Here is a 21,953-nt window from a genome sequence, read left to right as displayed (position 1 = left end):
GGTGAAAAATACTACTCTTTGTGTAAAAGAAGGAAAATAAAATAAATGTTATTGTATTTGCTTACACTTCCATATGACAAATCTAGAAGGATTCACACAAAGCTTGTGAAGGTGGAGGCCTGGGCTGGAGGAGGGGGTGGGACAGAGAAAGACAAGGGAGGGAAATGGTCACTCAAGGCTTGACTGGAATTGTGGGCCACGTGAATGCATCACCTGTTGAGTAAAAAAAACATATATCAAATGGAGAGTAATTCCTAGCTAAAGAAAAAACAGAACAAACATTTTCATTGTGAATCACTGCTCCAGAGACTTCCACATACCTTAATTTCTAATTTCTCCAATAAAGGATTTGCTCCCCCGCCAAAGATTGGAATTCATCCTAAAGAAAACAAAGCAAAATTAGAAATAAAAAATGTACAAAATATTGCTAGCTGAGATTTGCACTAATCCTTAGCAAGGCGAGAGCAGAATCCGGGAAGCCTTGAGCCCGTGAAATTTACCCTGTAGGTTCTGGGGTGTCCTGGCCCCTGAGCAGAAGCAGCAGTGGAAGGGTGGCTCTGCAGGCACATTCCTAACCCTCTGGCCTATGCAGGTCTGAGATCGCTCCGTTGCTTCCCACAAGCTCCATCTGTGCCCTTGGAGCCAGTTCTTCTGGATCTCACAGCCTCAGCGTCAGTGGGAGCACCCAGCAACTCCTGGGGAAACATCCGTGGATGACCCTCACACTATGACCCCACTTTGACCCCTTTGCCCACCAGGCTGATGGTCCCAACAAGCTAAGGTGCCTGGAAGGTAGCAGGAGAAGTCACATGGAATTGCTGTGGGTGAGAACGAGTGTGTTTTAAGGGAAAACATGTAAACTCTCGGTTCCCAAACTCCTCACACGCTGGGAGTCCCCATCCCCGGGCTTCAGTCCTGTCGTGTTGCTGCTCACCTTCCATAAAGACCAACGCTGGACTCATGAGCACAAAGGAGAACCTTCCCCTGGGCTTCAGGACGCTGCATTTCTGCCTTCGGCTCAAGGGGCCCTTTTGATGTTACTACCTGCTGACCTTTCCTCCAGCCACCAAACATCTACATGTGGGATAATGTTTCCACTCTGATATTTTAACTAGGAAGTTTCCAGATGACTAAGAACTTAAGGTATGTTTTTCAAGATGTGCTTTTCATTTCATTCTAAAACTGTACTTTGTGGGAAGGATATTAAATTCTGTTCATTATTAGTGCAGCGTGATAAACCACCCCAAACTCTGTGGTGTAAAATAACAACTCACAATCACAGACTCTAGGGGTCAGGGACAGGGCTGGGGTTGTGACGGAGGAAGACGCCTCTTCTCCGGGATGCCTGGGACTCAGCTGGGCTGACTCAGAGCCTGGGGCTGGAATCATCTAGCAACCTCTCTCCATGACCCAGAGGCTGGGCTCACCTGGGCTTGTACCTCAGAGAGCCTGCTTGGGGCTTCTCCTGTGGCTGGGACTTCTCAGGGTGTGAACCCTGCACAGGCCTCTTTGAAGACATAGTTTTCCATGTATCATCACTTCCACACAAGCCATCAGTCACCAGCCAATCCCTACAGCTAGGCATAATCCAGGGGAGAAATTTGGACCTCCAACTCCTGAGGAGAGGGCAGCAAGGCCATACTGTCTGCAGACAAGCTTGTGGGATGGGAGATGTGATTGGAGCCATCTTTGGAAAGTCCAAGCTGCCCCCCAATCCAATCGTGGTGAGGAGGGAAGGGACCAAGGACTTCACTCCTTCCTTCTGCCAACATTGAGGCCCTGAGAAGGAGCTGGCACCTGGTTGTCCAGACCTCCAGGGCTGCTGCTTCTACCAGGCCATACACACTCTCCATTTGTGTTTGCTCTTGACACGTTTTGTTCTGCCTTCTTGTGTTCTCTGGATCAAATGAAGAAAGTCCATTTATTAGTTATTCCTGTTACATCCCAGATGCATACAATTTCTGCTCAGTGATCATTTAAGACAAAAATGAGGATTAAGATAGGTTTTTATTTTTTAAATGAGAGTAAAGTGGCACCCTCGATTGTCAAAGGAGTGGTCAGCTTCATGCCCTGTATGGCATCTGCAACCCCTTAATCTCTTCCTTCAAGATTGCAGTTAGTGAATTAACTGGGGTGTGGAAAGGGGACCCCATGCACAGGCCCAGACATGTGGAAGATAGCCAGTCAATGATTTAACATCGAGCAGGGTGGGGATGAGGGAGACACAGAGAGAAAGAGAGAGAGATGAAGACAGAGGAAGGAGTGGGAAATTCTCTTATACTAATGATCCGTTTGAAATCAACCTTGACCATTGGACTGCATGAGTTAGAATATAGACTGAATGCCTATAACAAAGACCTAAAAATATGGTGGCTGAAATAATTGTATTTCTCTCTAATATAAGGTGTCAAAGGCAAACAGCCCAGGCTGATGCCACTGCTCTGTCACTTTCAACACATGACTTCCATTTCTGGGTTGTGAGCAGCTATTCCAACTGTCATGATTTCCAAGCTGGCAGGTGGGCAGGCAGGGCAGTAGTGGACCATACCCTGGTTTTCTAAGCAGCATCACTTCTTCTCTAGTCTCACTGGCCCACATTTGGTCACGTGATTGTATCTAGCAGCAAAGATGGCTGGGACATGCAGTCTCTGGTCCATGTGCCCAGTTAAAAAGTCTGAGGGTTTCCATTGCTAAAAGGAAAAAAGGGAGAATGGATATTGAAGAGAGCTGGCTGTCTCTTCCCTGCACTCATATTTCCCTTACCCTTTTCCCGTGAAGAAGCAGAGTTTAGATTGCCATGGCATTGGACATAGGGAAACACTTCTTATTGGCCACTGGTATCAATTATCACGGCAGCCTCACTGACTGTCTGGCACTTTCCACAATGCCATTTTTTTTTCTGCAACTTTTGCATAAACAACTTCTCTAAAGAAGCAGGTTTGTAAGAAAAAACACTGTGGACCGAATGCCCACTGTTTCTTGGTCATTGATGCTTTAGGACATTGTTAGTCTTGATCGTTGCTCTTGGTGGATGAAATCTGATTTGCAGATGAGAAACAAAAACATGATTTACTAATACTTTTCCCTCCAGGTTTCTTGGATGAAAGTTGACGCGTACATGCAGAGCCCATCTTGGCAAGTTATGTGTGTGTTGAGGGGATGGGGGCCCGGAGGATGAAGCTTGTCCTCTGGACCCCATCTCGTACTTTGGGGAGTCCTTCTTTGCTTTTCGGTTTCCAAATCTTGGCCCTGTCCTTATTTACCCATACCTTTTTTCCACCCAATATATACAATGACCTTATCCTGTGGACCACTGTTTTATGAGATGCTAATAGAAATTCCAGTATAAAAATATTATTGTCATATAATTTATGTAAACTGCATCTACTCTCCTAGACATTCAGAGTTCACTAGAGAGAATTAGAAGCTCTTCATGAAAAGAAATCACATTATAGAAGTTAACCCAAGTGTTTGTCAAATTTATTTGAGTGGAAAACACATGTTGAAAAGTGCCTGGTGGGGAACGTCAACCTCATCTTGCTGCAGTGTAATTTAGCACAGAAAAAGCCATGAACTTTTGAACCAGATACACCTGGGTCCAAATCCCAGCTCTGCCACTGGCTACGCATGGCCCTCAGTTTCTTTACCAAAAAATTAGTCATTGTATTAACTACCACTAAGGATTGATGGAAGGATATAGAGGGAGCACAGTGCCTGATGTATAATATAAACTCAGTAAAAGAACCTTTATTATTTTTATTGGACAGACATCATCTAATAATAGCCCAATGTGCCAGTCTGATAAAGTGTTTGTGTCACGTGTGGTGAAGGATACCTCTAGAACCCTCTTCCATGCTGATTCTACTAGTGCTTATTAGATCTACATCTTACCCACTGAAATGGCTTGGGATGGACTGAGAAAGTCTGATTAAATTCGTTCTGCCTGATTCTCATCTTCCAGTGTTGTATAGTATAAGCCCCAAGAACAGTATAGACCCCACTTGGCTTTAAGCCGAGCATCCCAGGGAACACATCTGGTGGCCAGCACCTGGCTTCAGGGTGCAGTTAGACACAGAGATCAACCAGGAGTGTCCAGGGCTTCCCCCTCCTCATGAGTCAGATGGCGGCGTGCCTGGTTATCTAGGCATAGGTGAGACATGCTGCCTTGGTAGGGGTCTGGAACTTGGGGATTATCCTCTTCAGCTCCCTGCAGCCCTGGTTTAGAGTCTGGGGGCCCCGGTTGAACTTCCCATATTTAAGAGATCCCTTAGCCTGTTTAAGGGAAGCTGTTCTGATGGCCTCCATGACAACCTCGGGCAGCCTGGAGTGAGCAACCAACAGACCTTCCAGCAGGGAGACCCATCCCACTAAATGGATGATACCTGTGGAGGAAACAATCCTACCTGGCACTCAAATCCAAGGGTGAACTCAGCACATATGAATCATGCCAGCCTTTTAAGTAGATACAAGTGTTTATTCCTGGCACAGGAGCAGTCCTCCTGGTAATTAACAATCATGACTGATGTCTGTCTAATGCCCATAACATCCCCCAGAGGAGTTTTGTCATTTCTATTTTGTAAATTAGTGAGAGACGGAAGTTGACCTGAACAACAACAAAAAAGGAATGGAAGAAGGACATAGTTGTCAGTTTGTATTAGTTCACAGATGTTAAAAAAAAAAAGCCTGCTACTATTACCTATTCCCATCACATGTTCAGAATCTGAGACAAGAAAGTATTTGCTCAAAATGTCCTAAAGGACAGGGAGCAACTTTGATTGTCATCCCCTCAGGACCCCTAGTTTTCTAGCTTCCAGTTAGATGGGTGACAGCTTGAGCATGTCCCATGCATGAAAACCACAGGAGGACAAGGTTGTATGACCATGTGCCTCTCCCCCACCAGCCTCCTTTCCTCCCTCCCTCACAGGCCTCAGATGATGCCTAAGGCTCTTGAAAGCAAATTATCCATTGTGGGGGCCTTTTGAGCTATCAAATATGGGTAAAGTATTAACAAACCATAAAATATATATATATATATATATATATACACACACACACACACACACACACACACATATATATATATAGTATAGAAAAGGCAATATTTTTTTAAAAAAGCTAAGCATTTGCCCTGAGTGCAAGTTAAATGTTTTTGTTCGGTTCATTCTAAAAATAGAAAAATAGAAAGTGATGCCTGATGGTTTATGGGCACAAAGGAAACAAATCACTCTTGGGCAAAACTATTTTTGGCAAAATGTTACAGCTGACTCAGACATTCTTAAAAGGCTGAGGGTGTTAATGTGATGGAGATGATGTGGAGCTATTTGCTGTGCTGTTACACGCCAGCTCTGGTACGTGCCTGGCAAAATTCTAGAAGCAAATACGTGAGAAGGGACCTGAAAGGCCAAGCTTCGAGTTAAGGAACAAAACGGCACTTTATCCAAGGTGGGCGGGGTCTCCCTCCTACCTCATCATGACACGACACACCGGCCCTTCCACGCCCTGACTCACTCGTAGATGTCCTCGTGATGGCCTCGGAGCAGGTGGGGATGTGCCTGAGGCCAGCAGATGGGCTTGCTGCCACCTGCTCTGCCCCCAGCCTCTGAGCTCATTGCTCTGTGCACACAAAAAACTGGCAAGTCTCAACTGGGTTTCAAAGTGGCCTCTCTTCCCCTGCCAATGTGAAGCCATTTTTCTCTCGTAGCTAAGTAAGTCCTACTGTTGCATTACAGGATTTAAATAATGATAATGGTAAACACTAGAAAACTGAATTATACTGGGATGTAATCCCAAAGGGGATTTTGTTATTTGCTTTATTGTCCCATATGTTTCCCAGAGGGATGGTCCTATGTTCCCTTAGATGCAGACAGAATACTAATTGCTCCCATTTATTGAGCATTTGCTATGTGACAGGTGGCTTATATACATTTCCCATTCAATACTATGGCTACTTTAATCCACAAAGAATGGAGTAGAGTGTTCCATGTGTTTTACACATGAGGACACAGAAGCCCAAGGAAGCTGAATAATTACCAACATCTCCCAGCTAATGAATGAAATTCAAGTACCAGCCTTTCTGACCCTCAGACATCCTTCTAGGCACTCCACCTGCTCTCTGTAGGCCAACGCCAAGAGCAGCCCACACGCCACAACCTCTCGGCCAGGCAACCTCTGTTCAAATTCTTGCCTCCTGTAAGGAGTGTTCAGCCGTAATGCTCTACTTTGTTCAAACCAAGGACAAAACCGAGAGAGGTTAAGAACTTATCATACCGAGAATCGTCAAAATGTTCCCTCTGTAAGTGCAGAAAAAGTATTGCAAGAGGACTTTGAAGAAATGATCACATCCATTTGTGAAAGTATTTACTGCAAACAAATATCCAGCTAAGTCAAATTACTTCAAAGACCGATCTAAATTAGGAGTGATGAATTTAAAAGAATGTCTGTCATTAGTATTTCATTTGTATGTACATGAATGTATCTAGACAGCGGCTTTCTCTTAAGCAGCTTATCCTAACTGCTATATGTTATCTGCTTATTCACATACAGTAATGCTTTCATAGAAACATTGTTTCATAGAAACCTGGTGTCTCCTGAGTTGACAAATACCACTGCAGAATAGTCATCAGAAAGCACAGTCTGTGCCACCATGACCTTAATTTGCCTTGCTGCCCAATGGAAAAGGAAAGGTGGAGAAAGTGGCACACCTGTAAGGAAGAAGATACCTGAGGGTCAAGGCTAAGGACTTTCAGGAGGCCAACAGTTTCTGTGTCTGAAAAAGTGATAGAGAAAAGCTTCAAGGAGCCCTCTAACTCCCCGGCCCAGGATTCTCAGCACTGGGTGCAGGTGGGGGACCTCCAGGTGCCAGTCCTGCCAGCTGGGGTGGTCAGTATTATTCAACTCAGAGCCGGGCTCGCTGACCATGCATCTTCTGTACTAGGACTCCTCTACCCCCTTATCCAGGCCTGAATTGATCTAATTCCCTTTGCAATAGGAACACTGCTCTGGAACAGGTAAGGAGACCTGCCCAGGTCCACGAGACTCCATCCTGTGATGGTTCCTCAGGGAAGATGTGTGTGGAAAATGCCAACTCATCTGTGGGAATATTGTGATCTTCCTCTTTAAAATTATCCCCCCCCGCTTAAAATAGGTCTGTAAAAACTAGGCAAGAAAGACAGCCTGGAGGCAAAGGAACATCCTTGGTGGCCTCGTCTGCCATCACCACTGATAGTGATAGGCACCACCCACCAGCTTTCAATCTTGGTTGCCTGAATTGAGGGTACAGCTGACCAAAGGGAGTCATAAGCAAATCTATCCAGCAGTGATACACCTCACTCCTCTCTTACCTTCTTCACTTGTTTCTTTCTTCGGTTTTAAATAGGAATCTAATCAACTCTGCTGCAAACAAAATGGCCTTTTTGATACATTAAAAGTCAATTGGTGTGTGGAGCTGCAGAACCCTGCCTCACTGCTAGTAGGAATGCAAATGATCCAGCCACCGTGGAGGACAGTTTGGTAGGTTTTGACAAAACTAAATATACTCTCACCATATGATCCAGCAATTGTAGTCTTTGGTATTTACCTAAAGGAGTTTAAAACTTCTGTTCACACAAACACCTGCACACAGATGTTTATAGCAGCTTTATTTATGATTGCCGAAACTTGGAAGCAACCGAGATGTCCCTGCCAAAACTTGGAAGCAACCGAGATGTCCCTTAGTAGGTGAATGAACACATAAATTGTAGTACATCCGGACAGTGCAATGTTATTCAGGGTTAAAAAGAAATGAGCTATCAAGTCATGAAAAGACATGGAGGAATCTTAAACAGACATTGCTAAAGGAAAGCAGCCAATCTGAAAAGGCCACATACTGTATGATTCCAGCTATTTGATATTCTGGAAAAGGCAAAAGGATGGAGACAGAAAAAAGATCATTGGTTGCCAGGATTTAGGGGCAGGGAACAGACGAATAGGTGGAGTGCAGGGAATTTTTAGGGCAGTAAAACTATTCTACAAAATACTATAATGGGAGGGCTTCCCTGGTGGCGCAGTGGTTGAGAGTCTGCCTGCCGATGCAGGGGACACGGGTTCGTGCCCCAGTCCGGGAGGATCCCACATGCTGCGGAGTGGCTCGGCCCGTGAGCCATGGCCGCTGAGCCTGCACATCCAGAGCCTGTGACTCGCAACGGGAGAGGCCACAAGAGTGAGAGGCCCGCGTACCGCAAAAAAAACAAACAAACAAAAAAAACTATAATGTTGGATACATGTCACTATACATTTGTCCAAACCCACAGAATATTCAACACTAAGAGTGAACCCTGTTCAACACCAAGAGTGAACCCTGATGTAAACTATGGACTTGGGATGGTAATGATGCATCAATGTAGGTTCATCAATTGTAACAGATGTACCACTCTGCTGGGGGATGTTGATAATGGGGGAGGCTGAGCATGGGGCGGGGGCAGGAGGTGTATGGGAAATCTCTGTACCTTCCCCTCAATTTTTCTGTGAATGTAAAACTACTCTGTAAAGTTGTCTTTTAAAAGTCCAGTGGTGGATTCAGGAGTCAGGAATAAGTGGTTGATTCTGGAGCATGTGGCTTTTGGAGTGAAAAAACAAGAGTGGCAAAAAGAGTTGGCAGTTGGTCCTCCCTTTCATCCTTACTTTCTCTTCAGCAAACACAGAGGAGGAAGAAAATAAACAGCCTGGGCCCTGGAAAGGACCTGGGCCTGTTGTAAATCTAAGTCACTCCTGGGCCTGCCTCAGAGCCCAAAGCTGCTGACCAGGCACGGGCCCAGCACCCGCCCAGCACCTTCTACCAGTTTCCTCAGCTGAGGGGGAAGAGCTGGCCACGGAGATAGGCCAAAAAAGGAATTTCACAACGACTGTCCCCAAAGTTTGGAAATACATGTCCTCTAATTTAGTCTATCAAACTCAGTTTGAAAACGCAGCTAAGTTTTTATAAGTGGTTACTAACTATCGTTTTCAAAGTAATTCATGTTTGTGGTTTTTCCCCATATCCAGATTTACATAGGCAAACTCAGAATGTGAAGCATTCAGAAAACACAAGGCATTGAAGTTTGATGTTGTGAAGTAAGGAGAACAGAGTGGGAATAGAACAACTGGTCCCATGGGTGTCGCTGAAGAAATGATGGGCTTTGTGGTGGTTTGGAAACGTGGTTGTACTACGGAGCCACTGGGAGCTGTGAAATTCCTGCTGCCAGACCCCATGCAGACCTGTTCTGTCAAAAGATATGGGATGGGCAGCACCAGTCACGCATATGATCTTAATCTCCAGGGGATCGCACTGTCCAGGCAAAGCTGGGACCACTGCCCTCAGAGATGACGAGGGAGCATCTTGTCCTGGAGATGCAGGCAGGGCCGTGAGTCCTGGCTGAGCTCTTCACTCAGGGGGAAAGACCCTTCTACCAGAAATTAGAAATCAAGTTATTTTGTAGCTTTAAAAAAAAAGCAGAAGTGGCATCACCAAGAATGCTTGTTTTCCCCCCATGGCAACTGTGAAACTGTCTCACCAGAAGGAGGGACAAACAGATGCCCAGAAAGCTTTTACCTCTTCTGTTTTCATGATCAATCAGAACACTGTGCCCCTGGGTTTTGTCACAGAAGAAGAAAACTTGGAGGCAGGGAGGAGACAAGGAGCTGAAAGGATTAGGGTAGCGCAGCATCTTCGAGCTACCAAGGGGCACAGCAGGGTGCAGGCTGAATGGCTGGAGGCTGGAGGTCTTGTCTCAGGGCCACTGAGCACCTCCCTCTGCAGCTCACACCGCCACCACCTGCATGAGCACCAGGGCAGATGGAACCCAAAAAGTCCCCAAAGCACGGTTTTATGGGGGTGAGAGATGAGAAGAGAAGAATAACACACCATGTGAGGAGAACAGAAATGCCAAAAAAAAAAACCCCGGCTTCCTAACCATGCTGCACAGTTTTCAACAAATGGATAGTACATTATCCTGACAGAGCACTTTCTCTAGGAGACATCACCAGATGAGTCTTCACAGTGTTCTTATGAGCTGCGTAAGGATCAAGAACTGTCTCTTTTTAAAGGAAAAATAAAAGTGAGGACAGGGCTTCCCTGGTGGCGCAGTGGTTGAGAGTCCGCCTGCCGATGCAGGGGACACGGGTTCGTGCCCCGGTCCGGGAAGATCCCACATGCTGCGGAGCGGCTGGGCCCGTGAGCCATGGCCGCTGAGCCTGCGTGTCCAGAGCCTGTGCTCTGCAACGGGAGAGGCCACAACAGTGAGAGGCCCACGTACAGCAAAAAAAAAAAAAAAAAAGTGAGGACAAGCTGGAGGGCAGGAGGTGTCCAAGGCACCTTCCCCTTTGGTCCCCCACCTGTGGAGAACTTCCTCACATTCCAGGGCCAGTCCTGGAGGTGAACTCAGCCAGAGGCGAGTAGTGAGTCAGGCTAGAAATCTACTGTTCACTCTAACAGTACAGACTTGATCCCTAAGGATGGAAGTGCCCTGTCTTCTCAGAACCAGGAGCCCAGACTTTGTTTTGTAAAAAGGTGTGAGTACCACGTCTGTCCTGGAGACTGTGGATACCAACAGATGCTCCAACCAGGTCATGTGTATCCCAAGGCCCCAGCCTGGACTCCAGTTTACAGCAACCTTGGAAAGTCTTCCAACCCCCTCTTCCCAGAGCTGCTCAACGTAAGTGACAACTCAGCCCTGCCATGAATTTATGCCTCAGACCAACATCTTGATACAAAAGAAGCTTCAGGGGTAAATGATGTGGGATGAAAGACCTAGGATGACCTCCAACAATTCAGTGTAGCCTTTTTTCTCCAGGAACATTATTTTATTATTTAATGAAGAAAGGAGTAAACAAATTGCATTCCATCTGGGGCTGTTGAACGAAAATGAGAGGTATTAATATGCTTTAGGTTTCTACATTTCTTTCACAAGTCATATTAATAATAATTAAAATTAAAAAATAATAGTAATGATTAAAATTGTTATTCCCACCATATCACACACTATATTGCTTTGTTTTTTTAATTAATTAATTAATTTATTTATTTTTGGCTGGGTTGTGTCTTCCTTGCTGCGTGCGGGCTTTTCTCTAGTTGCGGCAAGCGGGGGCTACACCACGCTGCAGTGCACAGGCTTCTCATGGGGGTGGCTTCTCTTGTCGTGGAGCACGGGCTCTAGGCACGTGGGCCTCAGTAGTTGTGGCTCACGGGCTCTAGAGCACAGGCTCAGCAGTTGTGGCACACGGGCTTAGTCGCTCCGCGGCATGTGGGATCTTCCCGGATCAGGGCACGAACCCATGTCCCCTTCATTGGCAGGCGGATTCTCAACCACTGCACCACCAGGGAAGTCCCTATATTGCTTCTTTAAGATAATGTCATCCATCACTTAGTCAACACATATCTTTACATTCGTCATCAACACAGGAATTGTCAACATAGGAACTATGCAACTCTGCATTTTGAGAGTTCTTTTAGCCTTGTTTGGGGAAACATCCTTCCTCAAATAAGCTGTGTGTCTAGAATTTGCCACAAAATATGGACAGATCATCTTACACTTCATCCAGGGATGCCCTTCTCTCCTCTCAGATCTACCTCTGTGATCTACCTGGACCCAGTTCTGATCCTCTAAGAACACCAGAGCCCACGTAGAGAAAGCACAGCCCCTAGGGAGATGCTTGATTCTCTTTGCCCACCTCCTTAGAAGGACCATTTTATACCTCAAGATGGGAATTGAAGGATCCCTGTTAGGAAGTCAACCCTAACGTGGAAGTAGCAGCCGATGTTCTCCTTTTACGTTTAGTGGTCAGATTGTATAGGGCCCGTTTAGCTAGAGTAGTTTCCTCTGTGGATAATTTAAAACACAGAACAAAAAATATCTCAGTAAAAATATGGAATTTTCTTCCCATTTTGCCCCTTAATATTTGATTTAGTTAATCCAAGTGTTCAAATAAAATGTCCAGAGATGCTGCTTCTGATTCCAACATCCTTAACCTGGGGCCATGGATCCCGCAAGAGTCTGTGGATAAAATTTCAGAGAGGGGTACAGGGGCATAGATAGGGAAAATGAACCTGTATTTTCATTCACCTCTAACTGAAATGTACTGCTGAGCTCAGTTGTGAATGTGGGCAACAAACCACAATTGGATAGCAGTTCTCGTGGTCCTAACAGCTGAGAAATCTCAGGTGTTTTCAGGATACAAGGCATTGTTACCGACAGATACATAGAGGATTGGGTTACCGTGACATCCTATGGACTGTGTACATGTTTAGAAATGTCATTCTGAGGAGTCCGTGGTACAAAAAGGTAAAAATTCATTCAGCAATGATAAATAAGACAGGAACATAGCTCAACTGGGCATTAAACACATCCATAACCCCTTGAAACTCAAGAATACACTAGCTGTGATGGAATTCACAGGGTGCTTTACAATGTCTCTTCAGACTCCATTCTCTCCTCATTGCAACCCTACCTGGGAGGCAAAGTAAATATCGGGCACATTTTGTCACCCTCAGAGCCCTGAGCACAGAGAGGCCTGGTGATGCTCAAGGTCACACAGCTGGGGAACAGCCAAGTGAGAACTCGTCTCCTCACCCAGTTCTCTCCCCAGACAGTCAATCTCTCCCAGGTGGAGGTGAGAGGGGCCGGACCTTTTGTCCTTCTGTCTGCTGTTTAATTCTTTAATGGGATCCCAATCCTCTTACACTGTGGCTCTCCCAGCCTTGAATTGGTGGCTCCATCAGGTATTCTGTCCTCCAAACTATTCCCCACTCGGTCCTTCCTGCACCTTTCTGGGGCGAGCGGGGCTTCTCTGGGGAGATCCAGACCCCAGTGCACAGTTGCGGCTGCTGAGTGGGTCCCGCTGGAAAGCCGAGTGTGCCGATGAGTTCCTGCCCACTGGGAGAACTCATCACCTGCTCTGAAACAGTTTGGCCAAATAGGAGAGAAGGGAGATGAGGTGGTAAAGTGGAGAGGAGGGTGGGTAAGTCAGAGAAAGGGAGGACACGGGCAAGACGGTGAGGAACAGGGATGGGACTGCATGGGAGGGCAGGAGCGGATGCTCAGGACAGCCTGAGAGCGGATCTGGCCTGAGGGAGGTGGGGCCGGAGAAGCGGAAGTGACCACAGAGAGCTTGTCGTGTCCTCTTTGCTATTTATCCAGGGTAATTTGTGTGCTTTACAGTAATGAAACCCGTTAAGCTGGACATTTTTTTTTTTTGCAGTACGCGGGCCTCTCACTGTTGTGGCCTCTCCCGTTGCAGAGCACAGGCTCCGCACGTGCAGGCTCAGCGGCCATGGCTCACGGGCCCAGCCGCTCCGCGGCATGTGGGATCTTCCCGGGGAACGAACTCGTGTCCTCTGTATCGGCAGGCGGACTCTCAACCACTGCGCCACCAGGGAAGCCCCAATCTGGACATTTTGAAGTCCTCTGGTTTTCTCTGTTTCCAGAGCAATTCTCTTCCTGTGTTTCCCTGTTCAGGGACCAAGGACACCTTGTTTAAGTCCCATCCTGCGGTTTCCAAGCAGTGGCACCCTCAGCCTCAGTTTCCCCATCTGCAAGGCCCCAGCCCCTTCTACAATGAGGGCTGTGTTGGGGGCGGGGGAGGATTGGGGAAGGGGAGTGAAACCCAGCGGCTGGCCTGGCTGCCCCAGCCCTCCATCTGCACAAACGCACCTCACCAGCCTTTGTCCATTCCTTCTCGCCTTCACTCTCCTGGGTGTTTTTTCCAGGGCATCTGGCACCATTTTACATACTATGTAGTCAACTTGCTTATCTGTTCACTGTACAGGTTCCCACACCTGGTCCAGAATATGAGCTCCAAAGAAACAAAGCATTTGCTCTGTGATCCTCCCCATGTCCCAGTCCCAGTCCCGGGCCTGTGCTGGCCCAGGGTCCTCATGAACCAGCTGACAGATGTGAATGCTGGGCGCACGCGGGGCGGTCGTGAGTGCATTTGTTGGCTATTAACTCTGATGTGGTCTCCCAGGTCCTACCCTCAGCATCAAAGTTGGCCCTGGAAGTGAGAAGGGGGCTGTCTGTGCAGCTTGCTTCCTTCATTCAGGGTCCGATTCTGCAGAGACCCCAGGTGACAAGAGTTGGGGAAGAAGAGGCTTGAGCTGACAGCCTAGGGCATCTGTCCTGGAAAAAGGGACACTCTGGGCTGCAGGCTCAGCCCTGCCTGGATCTGTCCACACTCCAAGCTGGGTGCAACCATCCTGTGGCTGGCAGGTCACACTGAGCAGACCTTTTTTTACGCAACCATTTTTGTGGTGGGCTCTCCTGCCTGGTATCTGGGACATCTGCCGGAAATCAGGCACCGTCTGTGGGATTCCGCAGCCATCTCAGCTGGCCTCCTGCTGCCGTTGACTGAAGCCACAGCCCGGGCCTGCCCCTCAGCGAAGGGGTGAAAAAGGCAGCTTGGTGTGGGCCATCAATCAATCCTGGTGTTGCCATCCGAGGTGAATCTCGTGCAAAAATAAAATCAAAACCCCGGTCCAAAATATCCTCCGAGGGAGGCCATCAGGAGCCCTGCCTGCGGTGGGAAGGCCAGGACCGCAGCATCTGGGATTCCTAATTATAGGGGGGCTCAGGTCCCAATGTGTCATGTGGGAGCAGAGATGTGCCTGTCTGTGCAGCCTTCCAACTGTCATCCTGGCCACCAGCTTCCTCACAGCATCAGGACAAAAATATAGACTACCTTGTGCCCCAACAAGCTTTCCCACATCTGTAGGAGTGATTTTTACTGTTCTCTTAAGGGTGAATTTTAGATTTGGGGTCTGTTAGCACCCCACCCCCATACTTGGATGAGGCCAGCATGACCTAAAGGAACAGTTCCCTTTTTAAGTTCTCACTGCAGGTAAAAGAAATATTCACTAATATCTTTGGGAGGGGTGAGTATTTATTGACAATGTGTTGGAAAAGTAATATTTCCTTCCAGACTTTTCCACTCAAGGAACTCCCTAAGTCTCTTCCTGCTGTATCTTCTAGACCAGGGTGTTGGTATATGGCCATTGGGCAGTGGGGAGCAGCAGAAGGTGTCATAGAGCTAGAAGGGACCACAGGGGAATTCTAAAGGACACAGGCAGACCCAAGGATGCATTGGGCTCAACTGGAGTGTGACCTGAGGGAGGAAGAGGCCATTGGTGTGGCCTAGGATCTCTCAGGTAAGAGGGAGAGGGGCTGACAGTGGTGCGGGGCAAGAGGAACCACACTCAGGGCACCAGACCAGAGTCCTGGGACCACAGCTCTGGGGATAAAGCAATGACAATGTGAGTCTCAGATGAAGGGAACACACAGAATGGGATTGACAGTTTCTAAAAGAGAAAAGTTCAAAAACAGACGCACTTGGTAAAGAAGAGGTTAAACTTGCTTCAGGGACCACCAAGATTGAGGCAATGGTGGGGATGTTGGTGTGGAGAGTGAGAGTGAGTTGACACTGCACGAGGAGACAAGGTCTTCGAGGAAGTAACTGTGGAAAAACTTTGATCCAGATGGCAGAGTACACTTACATGCTCATTTGAGATAATGAGAAAGAATTATTCACGAAAATACATCCAGGAAGCAGTAGAAAGTAAGAAACAGTACTATCAGGAAGCCAGAAGTGACCATAATTACTAGCAGAGAGAAAGAAAAAGAGATCCATATTGATGGAGAAACAAGAGCAGAGATAATAACAACCAAAGGTGTGGAGGTGAGAGGGGTCTGTGCAATGCAATGGCCCTCAGAGCAGGAGGAGAGTCCAATTGCCATTCAGGGGTGGACCTGGGAGCTACAGCCTGAGTAGCTGGTCCAAGCACCTGCTCCTCCCCAGGCTAGGCTGAGCAGTGAGTGAGGGGAAGATTCCCACCCCAGGCCCCAGAAGCGACAGAGTCAGAGACCAGAAGGCGAAGATGGGCCCCAACCGAGAAGATAAGCCACCAGTTCACCTTACTCCACCCAATGTCATTCCCACAATCACCTGGCTCAGTTCCTAGCATCAGAACCCTGATTGGGAAGAGAACACGACTCATCAAATAAAGGAGTTGAAAACTGTTGCTCAGCACCACACGTCTGAGAGAAGTGAACATTATGAAGATGTGCCAACACAAGAAACAATCAAGAAAACACCCAAGAATGGAATTAACAGAGAAAAAGGAGAGTACATTAAAATTAGCCTCATCAGTATCCTTAGAGATGGTACAAGAGGATATTCCATACATAAAATTGGGAGGGGTGTTACGCCTGTGCTTCTCCTGGTGGTGCCCTCTCCCTCCGGGCACAGACCCATCCTCTGAGTCCTCTCTCTGCCCTTCACTGTCAAGTTTACCCTCTTCAGTGGGGCATCTCAAGCAGCCTACAAGATAGCACTCCTAGCATCATAAAAGGGAAGCTCATCCTTTATTTACTCAACCCCCAGCTATTGCCCCATTCCCCTGCATCCCCTTATGGAAAAAGATCTAAAGATGAATCCAGTGTCCCAGATACCCATTTCTGTTTTCTTTGACCCCTCCCCACCAGGTTTTCACCCGGTTCCCATAGTCAGTATGACATTGATCTCGCAGTCAGACCCAGTGTTGGGGGGTGAATCACTCCTTTCCTCTGACCACCCTCCGGGCTTGGCTTCCAGAACCCACACTCTCCAGGCTCTCCTCCCGTCACTGAGTGCTCCTTCCGGCCTCTAGGGCCAGACCCTGTCTCTGTCTCAACTCCACAGTGCTGACCTGCCCGGCTCAACTGGCCCCATGCATGTCACCTACACATTGACAGCCTCCAAATCTGTGCCTCCCACTGTAAAAGGAAAATCCAAATGGAGTCACTATTGCTAAGAGAGCTCTCTAAAAGGAACTGGGAGGCCATCAAGGAAGTGTGACTTATGTACATCTCAGCCTCGATGGAATCTGAACTTTTAGCCACTTATTGTCCTAATGAAGACATCCAGAACATTTGCCAGAAACTCAAGATAATTATAGGACCCTTACCCTAAAACAACTCATGATGCCTACCCATTGAGGACAAATACTTTTTTTCTTGTATCAGAGTACAGCCTCATGGCTTTAGCCTTTATATGCCCCTGACTCTTTCTCTTCCCTGGAACATTCTTTATGTTTTAACCAAATCTGTGTCTCCTGCATTGAAGTTCTTAAGATGCAAATAAAGATCCTCTTTGTTCTTTGCAGCCTCGATACTGATTATTGTTCGACACAGCCCAGTCTCCTAAACCTCAAACTCAATGTCTCTAATTCAATGTCAAACAGGCATCACAAGCATGCCTAAACATGAACCCCATTCTACCCACTCATGCCTACTTCTCCCCATTTCTCCCCACACTGAACAGTATGCAGTTGCTCAAGCTAAAACCTTAGAGTCACCCTTGACCTCTCCTCTCCTTTGAATTCCAACATCACCAGTCCAGGCCACCATCCCCTCTTGCCTGGGCTATTTCAGTAGACTGCAAACTCATTCGTATGCTTTCACTCACCCATCCCCCAGGAGGCCCCAAAGGAGGCTTTTAACAGTCAAACTGGATTGAGTCACTCCCTGGTGTATACCCTCCAGGGATTCCCTACACCTCAGATCCTGGCATCCTCACCATGGCTTCCAGATCCAGCATGGCGCCAACACTCCTGCCAACCCTCCACCTCTTGTCCTGCCCTTCCCATGTGGGTCTCCTCTCTGTTGCTGGCACCCGTTTTTGTCAATGAGGTAAGAAAAAAATGAGAAATCAGTATTGGAGATGAAAGGGAAAATACAGAGGAAGTTAATAAGGTCAAATACAGTCCATTGTTTGAAGACAAAATGATCGTAGATATAGAAAAGCCAAGATAATCCCTTACAAATCATTAAACCTCATGAGAGTTCAATGAGTTCAGCAGATGAAATATCCACAAATAAAAATCAAGCTTTTTTCTACACAGTAATAGCCAATTAAAAAGTGTAATGGGGAAAAAAGAATCACGGTAGTAACAAAATCATATAATACCAACAAAACCTGTGCAAAATCTACCAAAAAAAACCCAAAAAACCAAAGAACTTTACTTAAAGGCAAAAAGAATCCCTGAATATATGGAGACACACAACATATACCTTAATGTAGAATCAATATTATAAAGATACCAATTCTCCTCCAACTAAATCTGTAAATTCAGTGGAAGACTAATCAAAATTCAACAGGATTTTTTCCCAGTATTTTACTATGAAAAAATTTAAACAAAGAAAAGTTGAAAAAAATTTACAGTGAACACACAAATACCTGCCACCTAGACTTATCTTAACATTTTACCGTATTTGCTTTATCACAAACTGTCCATCTATCCATTCCTCTATCCACCCATCAATCCGTTTTTTTGTTGTTGTTGTTGTTTTTTCTGGCCGCACCACAGCTTGTGGGATCTTAGTTCCCCAACCAGGGATCTAACCTGGGCCCCTGGCAGTGAGAGTGCTGAGTCCTAGCCACTGGACCACCAGGGAATTCCCAATCTGTCTTTTTTAAATGCATATCAAAGTTTCAGACATCATTACATTTCACCCTAAACATTTCATGTACATGTCATCAGTCAGGGTCAACGTTTTTTTTACAGTTTTTTAAACTTACATACAATTAAATGTACAAATCTTAAGTGAGCATTTCCTAAGGTTTGGGATGGCTATACCCATGTAACACAAAGTGATATCAAGTGTGAAATATTAATATCACCCCAGAAGGTTCTCCCACATACCTGCCAACCAATCTCCACTCCCACTGTGAGGCAAACACCTTCTGATTTTTTCCACCATGAGTCCTTTTTGTCTCTTCTAGAAGTTTGTATAAGTGATTCTTACAGTATGTGCTCTTCTGTGTTTAACTTCTTTCACTTGGTGTAATTATTTTGAGGTTCAGCCAAGGGATTGTATATATCTGTAGTTCAATCCTTTTTTATTTCTGCCTAACAAGCCCACTGTGTGAATGACACAGTGTGGTTATTCATTCAGTGGTTAATGAATACCTGGGTAGCTCACAATCAGTTTTTAAATGGAATTTGACACGCTAATTCTAAAATAGTAATGTGAGGAAAAAGTATAACGATGGCCAAGCAGAAATCTCTGAGAAGCGGGACTTGCCCTACTATATATGAAAGCATATTATACAGCTATAATAATTAAAAGAGTGGATTTTGACACAGAAAAGGCAAATAAATCAACAGAGTAGAATTTAAAAGTCCAAAAGAAGACGAATGTAATAAGAGAAATGTGTTTAAATAAAAGTGGGTGTTTTAACAGTCCTCAAAATGCATAAAGACACAATATTTAAAAAGGAAAAAGAAATATATATACAACATGGAAGAGAATTTCCCAAGAAAGGTATAAAAGCCAGAAATCATACATGGAAAAATGAACTAATTTAACCACAGAAAATTTAAAACCATTTGCACAATAAAAAACATAAAAATTAAGAATATAAGAGATAAATTGGGGAAAAAAGCATGATGTCTTTAGGTATTTTTAAAACTCTTACAAATCAATAACAATAACTCCTAGAAAACTCAGCAAATGAAATGAACACTGTCACAGAAAGGACGAATACAAATACAAAAGAAATAAAGCATTGTCTTAAACATTCAATCTCACTCATAAATAAAGCACTGCAAATAAAGGGCCACCAATTGACAAAGTTTTTCAAATTGAAAATAAATACTCTTGGCAAGAGTTTGAGACACTCTCATACATTCTGTTTGCTGGACAATAAATCGATAAATCCAGCATTATAAAAGGGCATCTCCATTGATCTGCAATTCCACTTCTGGTATCTAGCCAGTATCTACAAAAATACTGGAACACAAACACTGTGGTATAACAAAATTGAAAATAATTAAAATGCTCACCAAGAGGAATAAGGCTAAACAAAATATGGTTGGTCCATACTACAGAATATTATTCATCTCCTTAAAACAATAAGGGAGAAGTTGCAGACTAACATAGAAAATAATCAGGTTATATTTTTAAAAAGAGAGTCATAAATATTATGTATTGTATGATTCAATACTGGTAAAAAAAATGATCTGTGTATGTGCTCATCCTCAATGCAGAGGAAAATATTTTGAAGGCTTTGGAACAGGGCTATTTCTAAGAACTGGATTTTTACTTTATTTCCTTTTCTATTGCTTGGATCTTTACACTGAGACTGTATTACCTGACTGATAAAAATGCGTGTGTGTGTTTTAAAAAGGGGAAAACAAGTTGAGGAAGGCCCATCTTTCCTATGACTCTTGAATCCCAATAATTACAAATTACTCATAACATTTACAAGTTTATTCATTTTATTTACAAATAAATTCTTGGCTCCTTCAGTTGCTTAAAAACTAGAAATGAAGGATGAGAAAGCAGTGGAATCATCTTCATCGTCCTCATCGTCCTGGCTTGCAGTCAAGAAGCACCACCACTACCACGGCAGGCAAAACATGTTAAGTCGTATCTGATGCCCACCAGGACCCTGCAAAGGGGATATTGTTACCTCCACTCAACAGAAAGAAATCTGGGTCTCAGGGGTGTCCCACCACTGCCTGAGGTCTCTTGGCCACAGAGCAGAGGCTGGGTCCAAAGCCTCTACAGGTTTCCTCAGCATTCTCACAGCCTTTAGAAGACGTGGCCCAGGCAGGACCCCTGCAGAGGCACTGGCCTCCCAGCGGGACGCACTAAAGACACTCTTACATGCCTGGTTGGCATAGCTCCATGTCCAGCTGGAGCTGAAATCACAGGGGTGTTCAGCTGGCGAGGATGCCTCTTGGTATTCTAAAGTCAAGTTGGCTCTGGTATGTCACGTGGATACCACCATCTTCACACACTTACGCTTGTACATACACACACATATGTATATACATTTATTACTAGAATCTTGGCTACTCTGGGTACCAAAGCATTCATATTGAATAGTATTGGCCCTGGACAAGATTTTGAAGAATAAGAATACATCCTTACAATTTCTTATACTTCGCATTCAACCCATGATACTATTTGACACTCAATATGCAGGCAGGTAACACAAGCATGTAATGACCCCTTGGTTGAACTAGACCAGCTCTTCTTCCAGCCTTCCCACTCCCATCCTTCTGTGCAATGGGCTCACCAATGCATCAAACCAGGTGTTTTAAAATATTAGCAGTGTGTTCTAGGCTAGATGCCTCCCCATCTTTCTTTCAGTTTAGCAATTCTCTCCTCTCCCACTGCTTTGCCTTCAGTAGTAGTTCACAGAACAGGTTGAGCACCCATGCCCCACCCACTGTGCTCAGTCTTTCTTGAAGTTCTCAAGGCTGCCTGCACTTCCTTTCCTCCTCCCAGCCTCTTACTCTTTCTGCTTCTCCCTGGACCACCCCCCACCCCCACCAGCTTCTAAGGAAAAACTATTTTCATGCTTACACACTGATGACAGGTGATGGTTTCAAGTGGTCCATATCTTGTAGTATACCTGAAACCTTCAAGAGCCAAACCCAGGGAATTCTGGTACCAGTAGGTACCAATGAAATCCAGAAGAAGAAAATATTTGGGGATAAGTGAGACTCTTTGTCCCCAAATGCCATCCATTCTCTCTTGTTATGTCTGCAATTGCTGCTCTAGCATTGTAGAGTTAAAATAAATGTGCACGAAACAAAATGTCTTCAATCACATCCCATGCAGTGGCTCCCTGAGTCTCATGGCATTAAATGCAGAAATATACACTTATTCACCCATCCCCCAAACTTGTTGTTAGTCATCTTTCTTATACATTCCATTTTCATGGGGATTCTAGAATTTATTTTATTCATAGCTATCCTCTATCAGCAGTGAATACACCCCAACTGGACCCACAGATTCTTTACTAAGTTTAAATCTTATATTATTGTCTATTAGCTTGGGCTCTCAGAGAAATTTATTGGGTTCCAAGCAATATGGGATGGGTGCCAAAGCATCACCCAAGATGAAGAGATGGAGAGAACATGATTGCCACAACTTACCTTAGGAAGGGTAAAGGTTCTT

The sequence above is a fragment of the Monodon monoceros genome, unplaced genomic scaffold (genome assembly GCF_005190385.1).
Source record: "Monodon monoceros isolate NGI ecotype Baffin Bay Population unplaced genomic scaffold, NGI_Narwhal_1 Super_Scaffold_5, whole genome shotgun sequence".
Taxonomy (NCBI): Eukaryota; Metazoa; Chordata; class Mammalia; order Artiodactyla; family Monodontidae; genus Monodon; species Monodon monoceros.
This window is presented reverse-complemented; position numbering follows the sequence as displayed.